This window comes from Oncorhynchus masou, unplaced genomic scaffold (genome assembly GCF_036934945.1).
Source record: "Oncorhynchus masou masou isolate Uvic2021 unplaced genomic scaffold, UVic_Omas_1.1 unplaced_scaffold_1070, whole genome shotgun sequence".
In the NCBI taxonomy this organism is placed as follows: domain Eukaryota; kingdom Metazoa; phylum Chordata; class Actinopteri; order Salmoniformes; family Salmonidae; genus Oncorhynchus; species Oncorhynchus masou.
In genome coordinates this window covers 201724-221545 of record NW_027000408.1, presented here as the reverse complement: position 1 = coordinate 221545, position 19822 = coordinate 201724, and the positions used below count along the sequence as shown (strand labels likewise).

The window sequence follows — 19822 nt, the reverse complement described above, 5'->3', positions numbered from 1 at the left end:
AGGTGGAAACTGAGCTGCACTTCCTAACCTCCTGCCCAATGTATGACCATATTAGAGAGACATATTTCCCTCAGATTACAAAGATCCACAAAGAATTCCAAAACAAACCCAATTTTTATAAACTCTCATATCTACTGGGTGAAATACCACAGTGTTCCATCACAGCAGCAAGATTTGTGACTTGTTGCCACGAGAAAAGGGCAACCAGTGAAGAACAAACACCATTGTAAATACAACCCATATTTATGCTGATTTATTTTCAGATCTTTTTACTTTTTTCTGATGGTTCACAGTATCGAAGGCAGCCGATAGGTCTAGAAGGATGAGAGCAGAGGAGAGAGAGTTAGCTTTAGCAGTGCGGAGCGCCTCCGTGATACAGAGAAGAGCAGTCCGAAAAAGAAGGAAACGTGGCGGTCTTCTGGTTAGACTATGGAGACGGACACACGTGCCCCACTTCCTAGCATTCTTCTTGCCAATGTCCAGTCTCTTGACAACAAGGTTGATGAAATCCGAGCAAGGGTAGCATTCCAGAGGGACATCAGAGACTGTAATCCAGTCCTAATCCAGGCACTTGTCATCTCCCGTCTGGATTACTGCAACTCGCTGTTGGCTGGGCTCCCTGCCTGTGCCATTAAACCCCTACAACTCATCCAGAACGCCGCAGCCCGTCTGGTGTTCAACCTTCCCAAGTTCTCTCACGTCACCCCGCTCCTCCGCTCTCTCCACTGGCTTCCAGTTGAAGCTCGCATCCGCTACAAGACCATGGTGCTTGCCTACGGAGCTGTGAGGGGAACGGCACCGCAGTACCTCCAGGCTCTGATCAGGCCCTACACCCAAACAAGGGCACTGCGTTCATCCACCTCTGGCCTGCTCGCCTCCCTACCACTGAGGAAGTACAGTTCCCGCTCAGCCCAGTCAAAACTGTTCGCTGCTCTGGCCCCCCAATGGTGGAACAAACTCCCCTCACGACGCCAGGACAGCGGAGTCAATCACCACCTTCCGGAGACACCTGAAACCCCACCTCTTCAAGGAAAACCTAGGATAGGATAAAGCAATCCTTCTCACCCCCTTAAATGATTTAGATGCACTATTGTAAAGTGGCTGTTCCACTGATGTCAGAAGGTGAATTCACCAATTTGTAAGTCGCTCTGGATAAGAGCGTCTGCTAAATGACTTAAATGTAATGTAAATGTAACGTTCTGTGCTTCACGGAAACATGGCTCACTGGAGAGACGCTATCCGATGCGGTGCAGCCAACGGGTTTCTCCACGCATCGCGCCGACAGAAACAAACACCTTTCTGGTAAGAAGAGGGGTGGGGGTGTATGCCTTATGGCTAACGAGGCATCGTGCGATGAAAGAAACATACAGGAACTCAAATCCTTCTGTTCACCTGATTTAGAATTCCTCACAATCAAATATAGACCGCATTACCTACCAAGAGAATTCTCTTTGATTATAATCACAGCCGTATATATCCCCCCAAGCAGACACATCGATGGCTCTGAACGAACTTTATTTAACTCTTTGCAAACTGGAAACCATTTATCCGGGAGGCTGCATTCATCGTTGTTGGGGATTTTAACAAGGCTAATCTGAAAACAAGACTCCCCTAAATTTTATCAGCATATCGATTGCGCAACCAGGGCGGAAAAACCTTGGATCACTGTTACTCCCTTCATGACGCATATAAGGCCCTGCCCCGCCCCCCTTTCGGAAAAGCTGACCACAACTCCATTTTGCTGATACCTGCCTACAGACAAAAGCTAAAAAAAGAAGCTCCCACGCTGAGGTCTGTCCAACGCTGGTCGACCAAGCTGACTCCACACTCCAAGACTGCTTCCATCACGTGGACTGGGACATGTTTCGTATTCGTCAAATAACAACATTGACGAATACGCTGATTCGGTGTGCGAGTTCATTAGAACGTGCGTTGAAGATGTCGTTCCCATAGCAACGATTAAAACATTCCCTAACCAGAAACCTTGGATTGATGGCAGCATTCGTGTGAAACTGAAAGCACGAACCACTGCTTTCAATCAGGGCAAGGTGTCTGGTAACATGACTGGAATACAATCAATGCAGCTATTCCCTCCGTAAGGCTATCAAACAAGCTAAGCGTCAGTACAGAGACAAAGTAGAATCTCAATTCAACGGCTCAGACACAAGAGGCATGTGGCAGGGTCTACAGTCAATCACGGACTACAGGAAGAAATCCAGCCCAGTCACGGACCAGGATGTCTTGCTCCCAGGCAGACTAAATAACTTTTTTGCCCGCTTTGAGGACAATACAGTGCCACTGACACTGCCTGCAACGGAAAAATGTGGTCTCTCCTTCACTGCAGCCGAGGTGAGTAAAACATTTAAACGTGTTAACCCTCGCAAGGCTACTGGCCCAGACGGCATCCCCAGCCGCGCCCTCAGAGCATGCGCAGACCAGCTGGCTGGTGTGTTTACGGACATATTCAATCAATCCCTATACCAGTCTGCTGTTCCCACATGCTTCAAGAGGGCCACCATCGTTCCTGTTCCCAAGAAAGCTAAGGTAACTGAGCTAAACGACTACCGCCCCGCAGCACTCACTTCCGTCATCATGAAGTGCTTTGAGAGACTAGTTAAGGACCATATCACCTCCACCCTACCTGACTCCCTAGACCCACTCCAATTTGCTTACCGCTCAAATAGGTCCACAGACGATGCAATCTCAACCACACTGCACACTGCCCTAACCCATCTGGACAAGAGGAATACCTATGTGAGAATGCTGTTCATTGACTACAGCTCGGCATTCAACACCATAGTACCCTCCAAGCTCGTCATCAAGCTCGAGACCCTGGGTCTCGACCCCGCCCTGTGCAACTGGGTACTGGACTTCCTGACGGGCCGCCCCCAGGTGGTGAGGGTAGGTAACAACATCTCCTCCCCGCTGATCCTCAACACTGGGGCCCCACAAGGGTGCGTTCTGAGCCCTCTCCTGCTCCCTGTTCACCCACGACTGCGTGGCCACGCACGTCTCCAACTCAAACATCAAGTTTGCGGACAACACAACAGTGGTAGGCTTGATTACCAACAACGACGAGACGGCCTACAGGGAGGAGGTGAGGGCCCTCGGAGTGTGGTGTCAGGAAAATAACCTCACACTCAACGTCAACAAAACTAAGGAGATGATTGTGGACTTCAGGAAACAGCAGAGGGAACACCCCCCTATCCACATCAATGGAACAGTAGTGGAGAGAGTAGCAAGTTTTAAGTTCCTTGGCATACACATCACAGACAAACTGAATTGGTCCACTCACACAGACACAGAAATTCGGCTTGTCACCAAAAGCACTCACAAACTTCTACAGAGGCACAATCGAGAGCATCCTGGCGGGCTGTATCACCGCCTGGTACGGCAACTGCTCCGCCCTCAACCGTAAGGCTCTCCAGAGGGTAGTGAGGTCTGCACAATGCATCATCGGGGCAAACTACCTGCCCTCCAGGACACCTACACCACCCGATGTTACAGGAAGGCCATAAAGATCATCAAGGACATCTACCACCCGAGCCACTGCCTGTTCACCCCGCTATCATCCAGAAGGCGAGGTCAGTACAGGTGCATCAAAGCTGGGACCGAGAGACTGAAAAACAGCTTCTATCTCAAGGCTATCAGACTGTTAAACAGCCACCACTAACATTGAGTGGCTGCTGCCTACACACTGACACTGACTCAACTCCAGCCACTTTAATAATGGGAATTGATGGGAAATGTTGTAAATATATCACTAGCCACTTTAAACAATGCTACCTTATATAATGTTACTTACCCTACATTATTCATCTCATATGCATACCTATATACTGTACTCTATATCATCGACTGCATCCTTATGTAATACATGTATCACTAGCCACTTTAACTATGCCACTTTGTTTACATACTCATCTCACATGTATATACTGTACTCGATACCATCTACTGTATCTTGCCTATGCTGCTCTGTACCATCACTCACTCATATATCCTTATGTACATATTCTTTATCCCCTTACACTGTGTATAAGACAGTAGATTAGGAATTGTTAGTTAGATTACTTGTAGGTTATTACTGCATTGTCGGAACTAGAAGCACAAGCATTTCGCTACACTCGCATTAACATCTGCTAACCATGTGTATGTGACAAATAAAAATTTGATTTGATTTGTATATATACAGAAAATGACGTCTTCATTCTGTGTGTGTGTGTGTGTGAGAGAGAGATGGGGACAGGGGGACAGTAGCATTCCTGCAGTTTATTGTGTCCCGCAAACTAATACTCACACAGCGACTCTGTACCACCGCACACTGACTCTGTACCACCGCACACTGACTCTGTACCACCGCACACTGACTCTGTACCACCGCACACTGACTCTGTACCACCGCACACTGACTCTGTACCACCGCACACTGACTCTGTACCACCGCACTGACTCTGTACCACCGCACACTGACTCTGTACCACCGCACACTGACTCTGTACCACCGCACACTGACTCTGTACCACACACTGACTCTGTGCCACACTAACTCTGTACCCCGCACACTGACTCTGTACCACCGCACACTGACTCTGTACCACCGCACACTGACTCTGTACCACCGCACTGACTCTGTACCACCGCACACTGACTCTGTACCACCGCACACTGACTCTGTACCACCGCACACTGACTCTGTACCACCGCACACTGACTCTGTACCACCGCACACTGACTCTGTACCACCGCACACTGACTCTGTACCACCGCACACTGACTCTGTACCCGCACACTGACTCTGTACCACCGCACATTCACTCTGTACCACCGCACATTGACTCTGTACCACCGCACACTGACTCTGTACCACCGCACACTGACTCTGTACCACCGCACACTGACTCTGTACCCCCGCACACTGACTCTGTACCACCGCACACTGACTCTGTACCACCGCACACTGACTCTGTACCCCGCACACTGACTCTGTACCACCGCACACTGACTCTGTACCACCGCACATTGACTCTGGACCACCGCACATTGACTCTGTACCACCGCACACTGACTCTGTACCACCGCACACTGACTCTGTACTACCTGACTCGCACACCGACTCTGTACCACCGCACACTGACTCTGTACCACCGCACACTGACTCTGTACCGCACACTCACTCTGTACCACCGCACATTGACTCTGTACCACCGCACACTGACTCTGTACCACCGCACACTTTGACTCTGTACCACCGCACACTGACTCTGTACCACAGCACACATTCACTCTGTACCACCGCACACTGACTCTGTACCACCGCACACTGACTCTGTACCACCGCACACTCACTCTGTACCACAGCACATTCACTCTGTACCACCGCACACTGACTCTGTACCACCGCACACACTCTGTACCACGCACACTGACTCTGTACCAACGCACACTAACTCTATACCGCACACCGACTCTGTACCACCGCACATTCCTCTGTACCAGCACATTCACTCTGTACCACCGCACACTGACTCTGTACCACCGCACACTGACTCTGTACCACCGCACACTCACTCTGTACCACCGCACACTTCAGTGACTCTGTACCACACACTGACTCACCGCACACTGACTCTGTACTCACTCTGTACCACAGCACATTCACTCTGTACCACCGCACACTGACTCTGTACCACGAACACTGACTCTGTACCCCGCACACTAAGCACATTCACTCTGTACCACCGCACACTGACTCTGTACCACCGCACACTGACTCTGTACCACGCACACTCACTCTGTACCACCGACACCGACTCTGTACCACCGCACACTCACTCTGTACCACCGCACATTCACTCTGTACCACCGCACACTGACTCTGTACCACCGCACACTGACTCTGTACCACCGCACACTCACTCTGTACCACCGCACACTGACTCTGTACCACCGCACACTGACTCTGTACCACCGCACACTTACTCTGTACCACCGCACACTGACTCTGTACCACCGACACTCCTCTGTACCCCCACGCACATTCACTCTGTCGACTCTGTACCACCGCACACTGACTCTGTACCACCGCACATTCAACACCTGACTCTGTACCACCGCACACTCACTCTGTACCACCGCACATTCACTCTGTACCACCGCACACTGACTCTGTACCAACGCACACTAACTCTATACCACCGCACACTCACTCTGTACCACCGCACACTGACTCTGTACCACCGCACACTGACTCTGTACCACCGCACACTGACTCTGTACCACCGCACACTCACTCTGTACCACCGCACATTCACTCTGTACCACCGCACACTGACTCTGTACCACCGCACACTGACTCTGTACCACCGCACACTGACTCTGTACCACCGCACACTCACTCTGTACCACAGCACATTCACTCTGTGACCACAGTACCACACTCACTCCTGTACCACCGCACATTCACTCTGTACCACCGCACACTGACTCTGTACCACCGCACACTCACTCTGTACCACCGCACATTGACTCTGTACCACCGCACACTCACTCTGTACCACCGCACATTCACTCTGTACCACCGCACACTGACTCTGTACCACCGCACATTGACTCTGTACCACCGCACACTGACTCTGTACCACCGCACACTCACTCTGTACCACCGCACATTCACTCTGTACCACCACACTGACTCTGTACCACCGCACATTGACTCTGTACCACCGCACACTGACTCTGTACCACCGCACACTGACTCTGTACCACAGCACATTCACTCTGTACCACCGCACACTGACTCTGTACCACCGAACACTGACTCTGTACCCCCGCACACTCACTCTGTACCACAGCACATTCACTCTGTACCACCGCACACTGACTCTGTACCACCGCACATTGACTCTGTACCACCGCACACTCACTCTGTACCAACGCACACCACTCTATACCACCGCACTGACTCTGTACCACCGCACACTGACTCTGTATTCACTCTGCCACGCACACTCACTCTGTACCACCGCACATTCACTCTGTACACTGACTCTGCACACACTGACTCTGTATACGCACCACCGCACACTCACTCTGTACCACCGCACACTGACTCTGTGCCACCGCACACTGACTCTGTACCACCGCACACTGACTCTGTACCACCGCACTCACTCTGTACCACCGCACACTCACTCTGTACCACCGCACATTCACTCTACCACCGCACACTGACTCTGTACCACCGCACACTGACTCTGTACCACACGCACACTCTATTACCCACAGCACATTCACTCTGTACCACCGCACATTCACTCTGTACCACCGCACACTGACTCTGTACCACCGCACACTAACTCTGTACCACCGCACACTCACTCTGTACCACCCCGCACACTGACTCTGTACGCACTGACTCTGTACCCCGCACACTCACTCTGTACCACCGCACATTCACTCTGTACCACCGCACACTGACTCTGTACCACCGCACACTGACTCTGTACCAAGCGCACAGTCACTCTGTACCACCGCATTCACTCTGTACCCACCGCACACTGACTCTGTACCACCGCACATTCACTCTGTACACACTCGAACACTGACTCTGTACCACCGCACACTGACTCTGTACCCCCCGCACACTCACTCTGTACCACCACCACAGCACATTCACTCTGTACCACCGCACGCACTGACTCTGTACCCCGCACATTCACTCACCGACTCTGTACCACCGCACACTGACTCTGTACCACAAGCACATTCACTCTGTACCACCGCACACTGACTCTGTACCACACATTCACTCTGTACCACCGCACACTGACTCTGTACCACCGCACACTGACTCTGTACCACCGCACACTGACTCTGTACCACCGCACACTGACTCTGTACCACCGCACATTCACCTGTACCACCGCACATTGACTCTGTACCCCGCACACTGACTCTGTACCACCGCACACTGACTCTGTACCAGCGCACAGTCCTCTGTACCACCGCACATTCACTCTGTACCACCGCACACTGACTCTGTACCACCGCACATTCACTCTGTACCACCGCACACTGACTCTGTACCACACGCACACTGACTCTGTACCACCGCACACTTACTCTGTACCACCGCACACTGACTCTGTACCACCGGACACTCCTCTGTACCCCCCGCACATTCACTCTGTGCCACCGCACACGACTCACACGACTCACTCTGTACCACCGCACACTGACTCTGTACCACCGCACACTCACTCTGTACCCCAGCACACTCACTCTGTACCACAGCACATTCACTCTGTACCCCGCACACTGACTCTGTACCAACGCACACTAACCGCACATTCACTCTGTACCACCGCACACTGCACATTCACTCTGTACCACACATTCACTCTGTACCACCGCACACTGACTCTGTACCACCGCACATTAACTCTGTAACCCGCACACTGACTCTGTACCACCGCACATTGACTCTGTACCACCGCACACTGACTCTGTACCACCGCACACACTGACTCTGTACCACCGCACACTCACTCTGTACCACAGCACATTCACTCTGTACCACCGCACACTGACTCTGTACCACCGAACATTCACTCTGTACCACCGCACACTCACTCTGTACCCGCACATTGACTCTGTACCACCGCACACTGACTCTGTACCACCGCACACTGACTCTGTACCACCGCACACTCACACTCTGTACCCCCGCACATTGACTCTGTACCACCGCACACTGACTCTGTACCACCGGACACTCACTCTGTACCCCCTGTACCACCGCAAATTCACTCTGTACCACCGCACACTGACTCTGTACCACCGCACACTGACTCTGTACCACCGACTCTGTACCACCGCCACACTCACTCTGTACCACCGCACACTCACTCTGTATCACCGCACATTCACTCTGTACCACCGCACACTGCCCTGTACCACCGCACACTCACTCTGTACCACCGCACATTCACTCTGTACCACCGCACACTGACTCTGTACCTCCGCACACTGACTCTGTACCACCGCACATTCACTCTGTACCACCGCACACTGACTCTGTACCAACGCACACTGACTCTGTACCACCGCACATTCACTCTGTACCACCGCACACTGACTCTGTACCACCGTACACATTCGACTCTGTACCCACATTCACTCTGTGCACCACCGCACACTGACTCTGTGCCACCGCACATTCACTCTGTACCACCGCACACTGACTCTGTACCCGCACATTCACTCTGTACCCCTGCACACTGACTCTGTACCACCGTACCACCGCACACTGACTCTGTACCACCGCACATTGACTCTGTACCACCGCACATTGACTCTGTACCACCGCACACTGACTCTGTACCCCCGCACACTCACTCTGTACCACCGCACATTCACTCACTCTGTACCACCGCAAACTGACTCTGTACCACCGCACACTGACTCTGTACCACCGCACACTGACTCTGTACCACCGCACATTCACTCTGTACCACACACTCACTCTGTACCACCGCACACTCACTCTGTACCACCGATACATTCACTCTGTACCACCGCACACTGACTCTGTACCACCGCACTGATCACTCTGTACCACCGCACACTCACTCTGTACCACCGCACACTCACTCTGTACCACACACTGACTCTGTACCACCGCACACTCACTCTGTACCACCGCACATTCACTCTGTACCACCGCACATTGACTCTGTACCACCGCACACTGACTCTGTACCACCGCACATTCACTCTGTACCCCGCACACTGACTCTGTACCACCGCACACCCGCGACACTGACTCTGTACCACCGCACATTCACTCTGTACCACCGCACACTGACTCTGTACAATCTGACTCTGTACCCTGCACATTCACTCTGTACACACTGACTCTGTACCACCGCACCCACTGACTCTGTACCACCGCACACTCACTCTGTACCACAGCACATTCACTCTGTACCACCGCACACTGACTCTGTACCACCGCACACTGACTCTGTACCACCGCACACTCACTCTGTACCACACTGACTCTGTACCACCGCACACTCGACTCTGTACCACAGCACATTCACTCTGTACCACCGCAACTGACTCTGTACTAACGCACACTAACTTTACCACCGCACACTGACTCTGTACCACCGCACACTGACTCTGTACCACCGCACATTCACTCTGTACCACCGCACTGACTCTCACTCTGTACCACCGCACACTGACTCTGTACCACCGCACACTCACTCTGTACCACCGCACACTGACTCTGTACCACCGCACACTGACTCTGTACCACCGCACACTCACTCTGTACCACCGCACTCACTCTGTACCACAGCACATTCACTCTGTACCACCGCACACTGACTCTGTACTCCACCGCACACTCACTCTGTACCAACGCACACTCACTCTGTACCACCGCACACTGACTCTACCACCGCACACTCACTCTGTACCACCGCACACTCACTCCCTGTACCACCGCACACTGACTCTGTACCACCGCACACTGACTCTGTACCACCGCACACTGACTCTGTACCACCGCACATTCACTCTGTCTGACTCTGTACCACCGCACATTCACTCTGTACCACCGCACACTGACTCTGTACCACCGCACATTGACTCTGTACCACCGAACACTGACTCTGTACCACCGCACACTGACTCTGTACCACCGCACACGACTCTGTACCACAGCACATTCACTCTGTACCACCGCACACTGACTCTGTACCACCGCACACTGACTCTGTACCACCGTACCACAGCACACTCACTCTGTACCACCGCACACTCACTCTGTACCACCGCACATTCACTCTGTACCACCGCACACTGACTCTGTACCACCGCACTGACTCTGTGTCACTCTGTACCACCGCACATTCACTCTGTACCACACACTACTCACCCAGCACATTCACTCTGTACCACCGCACACTGACTCTGTACCACCGCACACTGACTCTGTCTTACTCTGTACCACCGCCTCACTGCCACGGTTCTCCTCTGTACCCCCGCACATTCACTCTGTCCCACCGCACACGACTCTGTACCACCGCACACTGACTCTGTACCACCGCACACTCTGTACCCCAGCACACTCACTCTGTACCACCGCACACCGACTCTGTACCACACACATTCACTCTGTACCACCGCACACTGACTCTGTACCAACACACTAACTCTATACCACCGCACACTGACTCTGTACCACCGCACACTCACTCTGTACCATAGCACATTCACTCTGTACCACCGCACACTGACTCTGTACCACCGCACACCTAACTCTTACCACCACACACTGACTCTATACCACCGCACACTCACTCTGTACCACCGCACATTGACTCTGTACCACCGAACACTGACTCTGTACCACCGCACACTCACTCTGTACCACAGCACACTCACTCTGTACCATAGCACAATCACTCTGTACCACCGCACACTGACTCTGTACCACCGCACACTTTGACTCTGTACCACCGCACACTCACTCTGTACCACAGCACATTCACTCTGTACCACCGCACACTGACTCTGTACCACCGCACACTTTGACTCTGTACCACCGCACACTCACTCTGTACCACAGCACATTCACTCACGTGCTTCTACACCTGCATTGCTTGCTGTTTGGGGTTTTAGGCTGGGTTTCTGTACAGCACTTTGAGATATCAGCTGATGTACGAAGGGCTATATAAATAAATTTCTGTACCACTCTACTGCCACCGCACACGACTCTGTACCACCGCACATTACCACAGCACATTCACTCTGTACCACCGCACACCGACTCTGTACCACCGCACACTGACTCTGTACCACCGCACACTCACTCTGTACCACCGCACATTCACTCTGTACCACCGCACACTGACTCTGTACCAAGCACACTAACTCTGTACCACCGCACATTCACTCTGTACCACCGCACACAGAATCTGTACCACCGCACACTGACTCTGTACCACCGCACACTGACTCTGTACCACCGCACACTGACTCTGTACCACCCCGCACACTGACTCTGTACCACCGCACACTGACTCTGTACTCTGTACCACCGCACACTCACTCTGTACCACCGCACACTTCACTCTGTACCACCGCACACTCACTCTGTACCACCGGACACTGACTCCTGTACCACCGCACACTCACTCTGTACCACAGCACATTCACTCTGTACCACCGCACACTGACTCTGTACCACCGCACACTGACTCTGTACCACCGCACACTCACTCTGTACCACCGCACATTCACTCTGTACCACCGCACACCGACTCTGTACCACCGCACATTCACTCTGTACCACCGCACACTGACTCTGTACCAACGCACACTAACTCTATACCACCGCACACTGACTCTGTACCACCGCACACTCACTCTGTACCACCGCACATTCACTCTGTACCACCGCACACTGACTCTGTACCACCGCACACTGACTCTGTACCACCGCACACTCACTCTGTACCACCGCACACTCACTCTGTACCACCGCACATTGACTCTGTACCACCGAACACTGACTCTGTACCACCGCACACTGACTCTGTACCACCGCACACTCACTCTGTACCACAGCACATTCACTCTGTACCACCGCACACTGACTCTGTACCACCGAACACTGACTCTGTACCACCGCACACTCACTCTGTACCACAGCACATTCACTCTGTACCACCGCACACTGACTCTGTACCACCGCACACTGACTCTGTACCACCGCACACTCACTCTGTACCACCGCACACTGACTCTGTACCACCGCACACTGACTCTGTACCACCGCACAGTCACTCTGTACCACCGCACATTCACTCTGTACCACCGCACACTGACTCTGTACGCCATTCACTCACACCGCACACACTCTGCACACTACTCACCACCGCACACTGACTCTGTACCACCGCACACTCACTCTGTGTCACTCACCCCGCACATTACTCTGTCCGCACACGACTCTGTACCACCGCACACACTCTGTACCACCGCACATTCACTCTGTACCACCGCACATTCACTCTGTACCACCGCACACTGACTCTGTACCACCCATTCACGCACACTACCACCGCACACTGACTACCACCGCACACTGACTCTGTACCACCGCACACTCACTCTGTACCACCTCACATTCACTCTGTACCACCGCACACGACTCTGTACCACCGCACACTGACTCTGTACCACCGACATTCACTCTGTACCCCAGCACACTCACTCTGTACCACCGCATTCACTCTGTACCACCGCACATTCTCTGTACCACCGCACATTCACTCTGTACCACCGCACATTCACTCTGTACCACCGCACACTGACTCTGTAACACCGCACACTCACTCTGTACCATTCACTCCGCACACTGACTCTGTACCACCGCACACGACTCTGTACCACCGCCACTGACTCGTACCACCGCACATTCACTCTGTACCAGCACACTTACTCGCACATTCACTCTGTACCACCGCACACTGACTCTGTACCCGCACATTCACTCTGTACCACCGCACACTGACTCTGTACACCCGTACACTGACTCTGTACCACCGCACATTAACTCTGTACCCCGCACACTGACTCTGTACCACCGCACACTGACTCTGTACCCCCGCACATTCACTCTGTACCCCCAATTCACCTGTACCCCCCCGCACACTGACTCTGTACCACCGCACACTGACTCTGTACCAAAGCACACTGACTCTGTACCACCGCACACTGACTCTGTACCACCGCACACTGACTCTGTACCACCGCACACTCACTCTGTACCACCGCACATTCACTCTGTATCACCGCACACTGACTCTGTACCACCGCACACTGACTCTGTACCACCGCACACTGACTCTGTACCACCGCACACTCACTCTGTACCACCGCACATTCACTCTGTACCACCGCACTCACTCTGTACCACAGACTCTGTACCACCGCACACTGACTCTGTACCACCGCACACTGACTCTGTACCACCGCACATTCACTCTGTACCACCGCACACTGACTCTGTACCAACGCACACTGACTCTGTACCACCGCACATTCACTCTGTACCACCGCACATTCACTCTGTACCACCGCACACTGACTCTGTACCACCGCACATTCACTCTGTACCCCGCACATTCACTCTGTACCACCGCACTCACTCTGTACCACCGCACACTCACTCTGTACCACCCACCGCACACTCTGACTCTGTACACACTCTGTACCCCGCACACTCACTCTGTACCACCGCACACTGACTCTGTACCACCGCACACTGACTCTGTACCACCGCACACTGACTCTGTACCACCGCACACTCACTCTGTACCACCGCACACTCACTCTGTACCCGCACACTCACTCTGTACCACCGCACATTCACTCTGTACCACCGCACACTGACTCTGTACCACCGCACATTCACTCTGTACCCGCACACTCACTCTGTACCACCGCACATTCACTCTGTACCACCGCACACTGACTCTGTACCACCGCACACTCACTCTACCACCGCAGATTCACTCTGTACCACCGCACACTGACTCTGTACCACCGCACATTCACTCTGTACCACCGCACACTGACTCTGTACCACCGCACACTGACTCTGTACCACATTCACTCTGTACCCCGCACTCACTCTGTACCCCCGCACACTCTGTACCACCGCACACTGACTCTGTACCACCGCACATTCACTCTGTACAACCGCACACTGACTCTGTACCACTGCACACTGACTCTGTACCACCGCACACTCACTCTGTACCACCGCACATTCACTCTGTACCACCGCACACTGACTCTGTACCACCGCACACGACTCTGTACAACCGCACACTGACCCTGTACCACCGCACATTCACTCTGTACCCCAGCACACTCACTCTGTACCACCGCACATTCACTCTGTACCACCGCACATTCACTCTGTACCACCGCACATTCACTCTGTACCACCGCACACTGACTCTGTAACTCCGCACACTGACTCTGTACCCCCGCACATTCACTCTGTACCACCGCAAATTCACTCTGTACCCCTGCACACTCACTCTGTACCACCGCACACTCACTCTGTACCACCGCACACTGACTACCACCGCACACTGACTCTGTACCGCCGCACACTGACTCTGTACCCCCGCACACTCACTCTGTACCACCGCACATTCACTCTGTACCACCGCAAACTGACTCTTTACCACCGCACACTGACTCTGTACCACCGCACACTGACTCTGTACCACCGCACATTCACTCTGTACACTCACTCTGGCACACTCACTCTGTACCACCGCACATTCACTCTGTACCACCGCACACTGACTCTGTACCACCGCACATTCACTCTGTACCCGCACACTGACTCTGTACCACCGCACACACTCTGTACCACCGCACACTCACTCTGTACCACCGCACCCTCTGTACCACCGCACACTGACTCTGTACCACCGCACATTCACTCTGTACCACCGCACATTCACTCTGTACCACCGCACACTGACTCTGTACCACCGCACATTCACTCTGTACCACCGCACACTGACTCTGTACCCCCGCACACTGACTCTGTACTCACCCCCGCACCACTCTGTACCCCGCACACTCACTCTGTACCACCGCACACTGACTCTGTACCACCGCACATTCACTCTGTACAACCGCACACTGACTCTGTACCACTGCACACTGACTCTGTACCACCGCACACTCACTCTGTACCACCGCACATTCACTCACCACCGCACACTGACTCTGTACCACCGCACACGACTCTGTACAACCGCACACTGACCTGAACCACCGCACATTCACTCTGTACCCCAGCACACTCACTCTGTACCACCGCACATTCACTCTGTACCACCGCACATTCACTCTGTACCACCGCACATTCACTCTGTACCACCGCACATTCACTCTGTACCACCGCACACTGACTCTGTAACACCGCACACTGACTCTGTACCCCCACATTCACTCTGTACCACCGCACTGACTCTGTACCACCGCACACTGACTCTGTACCACCGCACATTCACTCTGTACCACCGCACACTGACTCTGTACACCCGTACACTGACTCTGTACCACCGCACATTCACTCTGTACCACCGCATTCACTCTGTACCACCGCACACTGACTCTGTACCACCGCACACGACACTGACCCTGTACCACCGCATTCACTCTGTACCCCAGCACACTCACTCTGTACCACCGCACATTCACTCTGTACCACCGCACATTCACTCTGTACCACCGCACATTCACTCTGTACCACCGCACATTCACTCTGTACCACCGCACACTGACTCTGTAACGCACACGACTCACACTGACTCTGTACCACCGCACACTGACTCTGTACCACCGCACACTGACTCTGTACCACCGCACATTCACTCTGTACCACCGGACACTGACTCTGTACCACCGCACACTCACTCTGTACCACCGCACATTCACTCTGTACCACCGCACACTGACTCTGTACCACCGCACATTCACTCTGTACCACCGCACACTGACTCTGTACCACCGCACACTCACTCTGTACCACCGCACACTGACTCTGCCACATTCACTCTGTACCACCGCACACTGACTCTGTACCACTGCACATTGACTCTGTACCACCGCACACTGACTCTGTACCACCGCACACTGACTCTGTACTCTGTACCACCGCACATTCACTCTGTACCACCAGCACACTGACTCTGTACCACCGCACATTCACTCTGTACCACCGCACACTGACTCTGTACCACCGCACATTCACTCTGTCCCACCGCACACTGACTCTGTACCACCGCACACTGACTCTGTACCACCGCACACTGACTCTGTACCACCCACCGCACATTGACTCTGTACCACCGCACACTGACTCTGTACCACCGCACACTGACTCTGTACCACCGCACACTCACTCTGTACCACCGCACATTCACTCTGTACCACCGCACACTGACTCTGTACCACCGCACACTGACTCTGTACCACCGCACACTGACTCTGTACCACCGCACATTCACTCTGTACCACCGCACACTACCACCGCACACTCACTCTGTACCACCGCACATTGACTCTGTACCACCGCACACTGACTCTGTACCACCGCACATTCACTCTGTACCACCGCACACTCACTCTGTACGCACACTCTGCACACTGACTCTGTACCACCGCACATTCACTCTGTACCACCGCACACTGACTCTGTACCACCGCACATTGACTCTGTACCACCGCACACTGACTCTGTACCACCGCACACTGACTCTGTACCACCGCACACTCACTCTGTACCACCGCACACTCTGTACCACCGCACACTGACTCTGTACCACCGCACATTGACTCTGTACCACCGCACACTCTGTGCACATTCACTCTGTCCCACGCACACTGACTCTGTACCACCGCACACTGACTCTGTACCACCGCACACTGACTCTGTACCACCGCACACACTCTGTACCACCGCACACTCACTAAGTACCACCGCACATTGACTCTGTACCACCGCACACTGACTCTGTACCACCGCACACTGACTCTGTACCACCGCACACTCACTCTGTACCACAGCACATTCACTCTGTACCACCGCACACTGACTCTGTACCACCGCACACTGACTCTGTACCACCGCACACTCACTCTGTACCACCGCACATTCAGTCTGTACCACCGCACACCGACTCTGTACCACCGCACATTCACTCTGTACCACCGCACACTCACTCTGTACCACCGCACACTGACTCTGTACCACCGCACACTGACTCTGTACCACCGCACACTCACTCTGTACCACCGCACACTGACTCTGTACCACCGCACACTGACTCTGTACCACCGCACACTCACTCTGTACCACCGCACATCTGAACCACCGCACATTGACTCTGCACACTGACTCTGTACCACCGCACACTGACTCTGTACCACCGCACACTCACTCTGTACCACAGCACATTCACTCTGTACCACCGCACACTGACTCTGTACCACCGCACACTGACTCTGTACCACCGCACACTCACTCTGTACCACAGCACATTCACTCTGTACCACCGCACACTGACTCTGTACCACCGCACACTGACTCTGTACCACCGCACACTCACTCTGTACCACCGCACACTCTTCACTCTGTACCACCGCACACTGACTCTGTACCACCGCACATTCACTCTGTACCACCGCACACTCACTCTGTACCACCGCACACTGACTCTGTACCACCGCACACTGACTCTGTACCACCGCACACTGACTCTGTACCACACACTCACTCTGTACCACCACACTCACTCTGTACCCCCACCGCACACTGACTCTGTACCACCGCACACTGACTCTGTACCACCGCACATTCACTCTGTACCCCCGCACACTCACTCTGTACCACCGCACACCGACTCTGTACCACCGCACATTCACTCTGTACCACCGCACACTGACTCTGTACCAACGCACACTAACTCTATACCACCGCACACTGACTCTGTACCACCGCACACTCACTCTGTACCACCGCACATTCACTCTGTACCACCGCTGACTCTGTACCACCGCACACTGACTCTGTACCACCGCACACACTGTGACTCTGTACCACCGCACATTGACTCTGTGAACACTGACTCTGTACCACCGCACACTGACTCTGTACCACCGCACACTCACTCTGTACCACAGCACATTCACTCTGTACCACCGCACACTGACTCTGTACCACCGAACACTGACTCTGTACCACTGCACACTCACTCTGTACCACAGCACATTCACTCTGTACCACCGCACACTGACTCTGTACCACCGCACACTGACTCTGTACCACCGCACACTCACTCTGTACCACCGCACAATCACTCTGTACCACCGCACACTGACTCTGTACCACCGCACATTCACTCTGTACCACCGCACATTGACTCTGTACCACCGCACACTGACTCTGTACCACCGCACACTGACTCTGTACCACCGCACACCACCGCACATTCACTCTGTACCACCAGCACACTCACTCTGTACCACCGCACATTCACTCTGTACCACCGCACACTCACTCTGTACCACCGCACATTCACTCTGTACCACCGCACATTCACTCTGTACCACCGCACACGACTCTGTACCACACATTCACTCTGTACCACCGCACACTGACTCTGTACCACCGCACACTGACTCTGTACCACCGCACACTGACTCTGTACCACCGCACATTCACTCTGTACCACCGGACACTCACTCTGTACCCCCGCACATTCACTCTGTACCACCGCACACTGACTCTGTACCACCGCACATTCACTCTGTACCCCAGCACACTCACTCTGAACCACCGCACATTCACTCTGTACCACCGCACACTGACTCTGCACATTCACTCTGTACCACCGCACACTGACTCTGTACACCCGCACACTGACTCTGTACCACCGCACATTAACTCTGTACCCCCGCACATTGACTCTGTACCACCGCACACTGACTCTGTACCCCCGCACATTCACTCGCACATTCACTCTGTACCACCGCACACACTCTGTACCACCGCACATTCACTCTGTACCACCGCAAATTCACTCTGTACCACCGCACACTGACTCTGTACCACCGCACACTGACTCTGTACCAAAGCACACTGACTCTGTACCACACACACTCTGCACATTCACTCTGTACCACCGCACACTGACTCTGTACCACC

At 53.5% G+C, this 19822-nt stretch overlaps 1 pseudogene; it reads right to left on the bottom strand.

The window, feature by feature from the left end:
- LOC135528995 (transcription factor EB-like) overlaps positions 1–19822 on the bottom strand; it is a 59629-nt pseudogene that overhangs the window by 3192 nt on the left and 36615 nt on the right.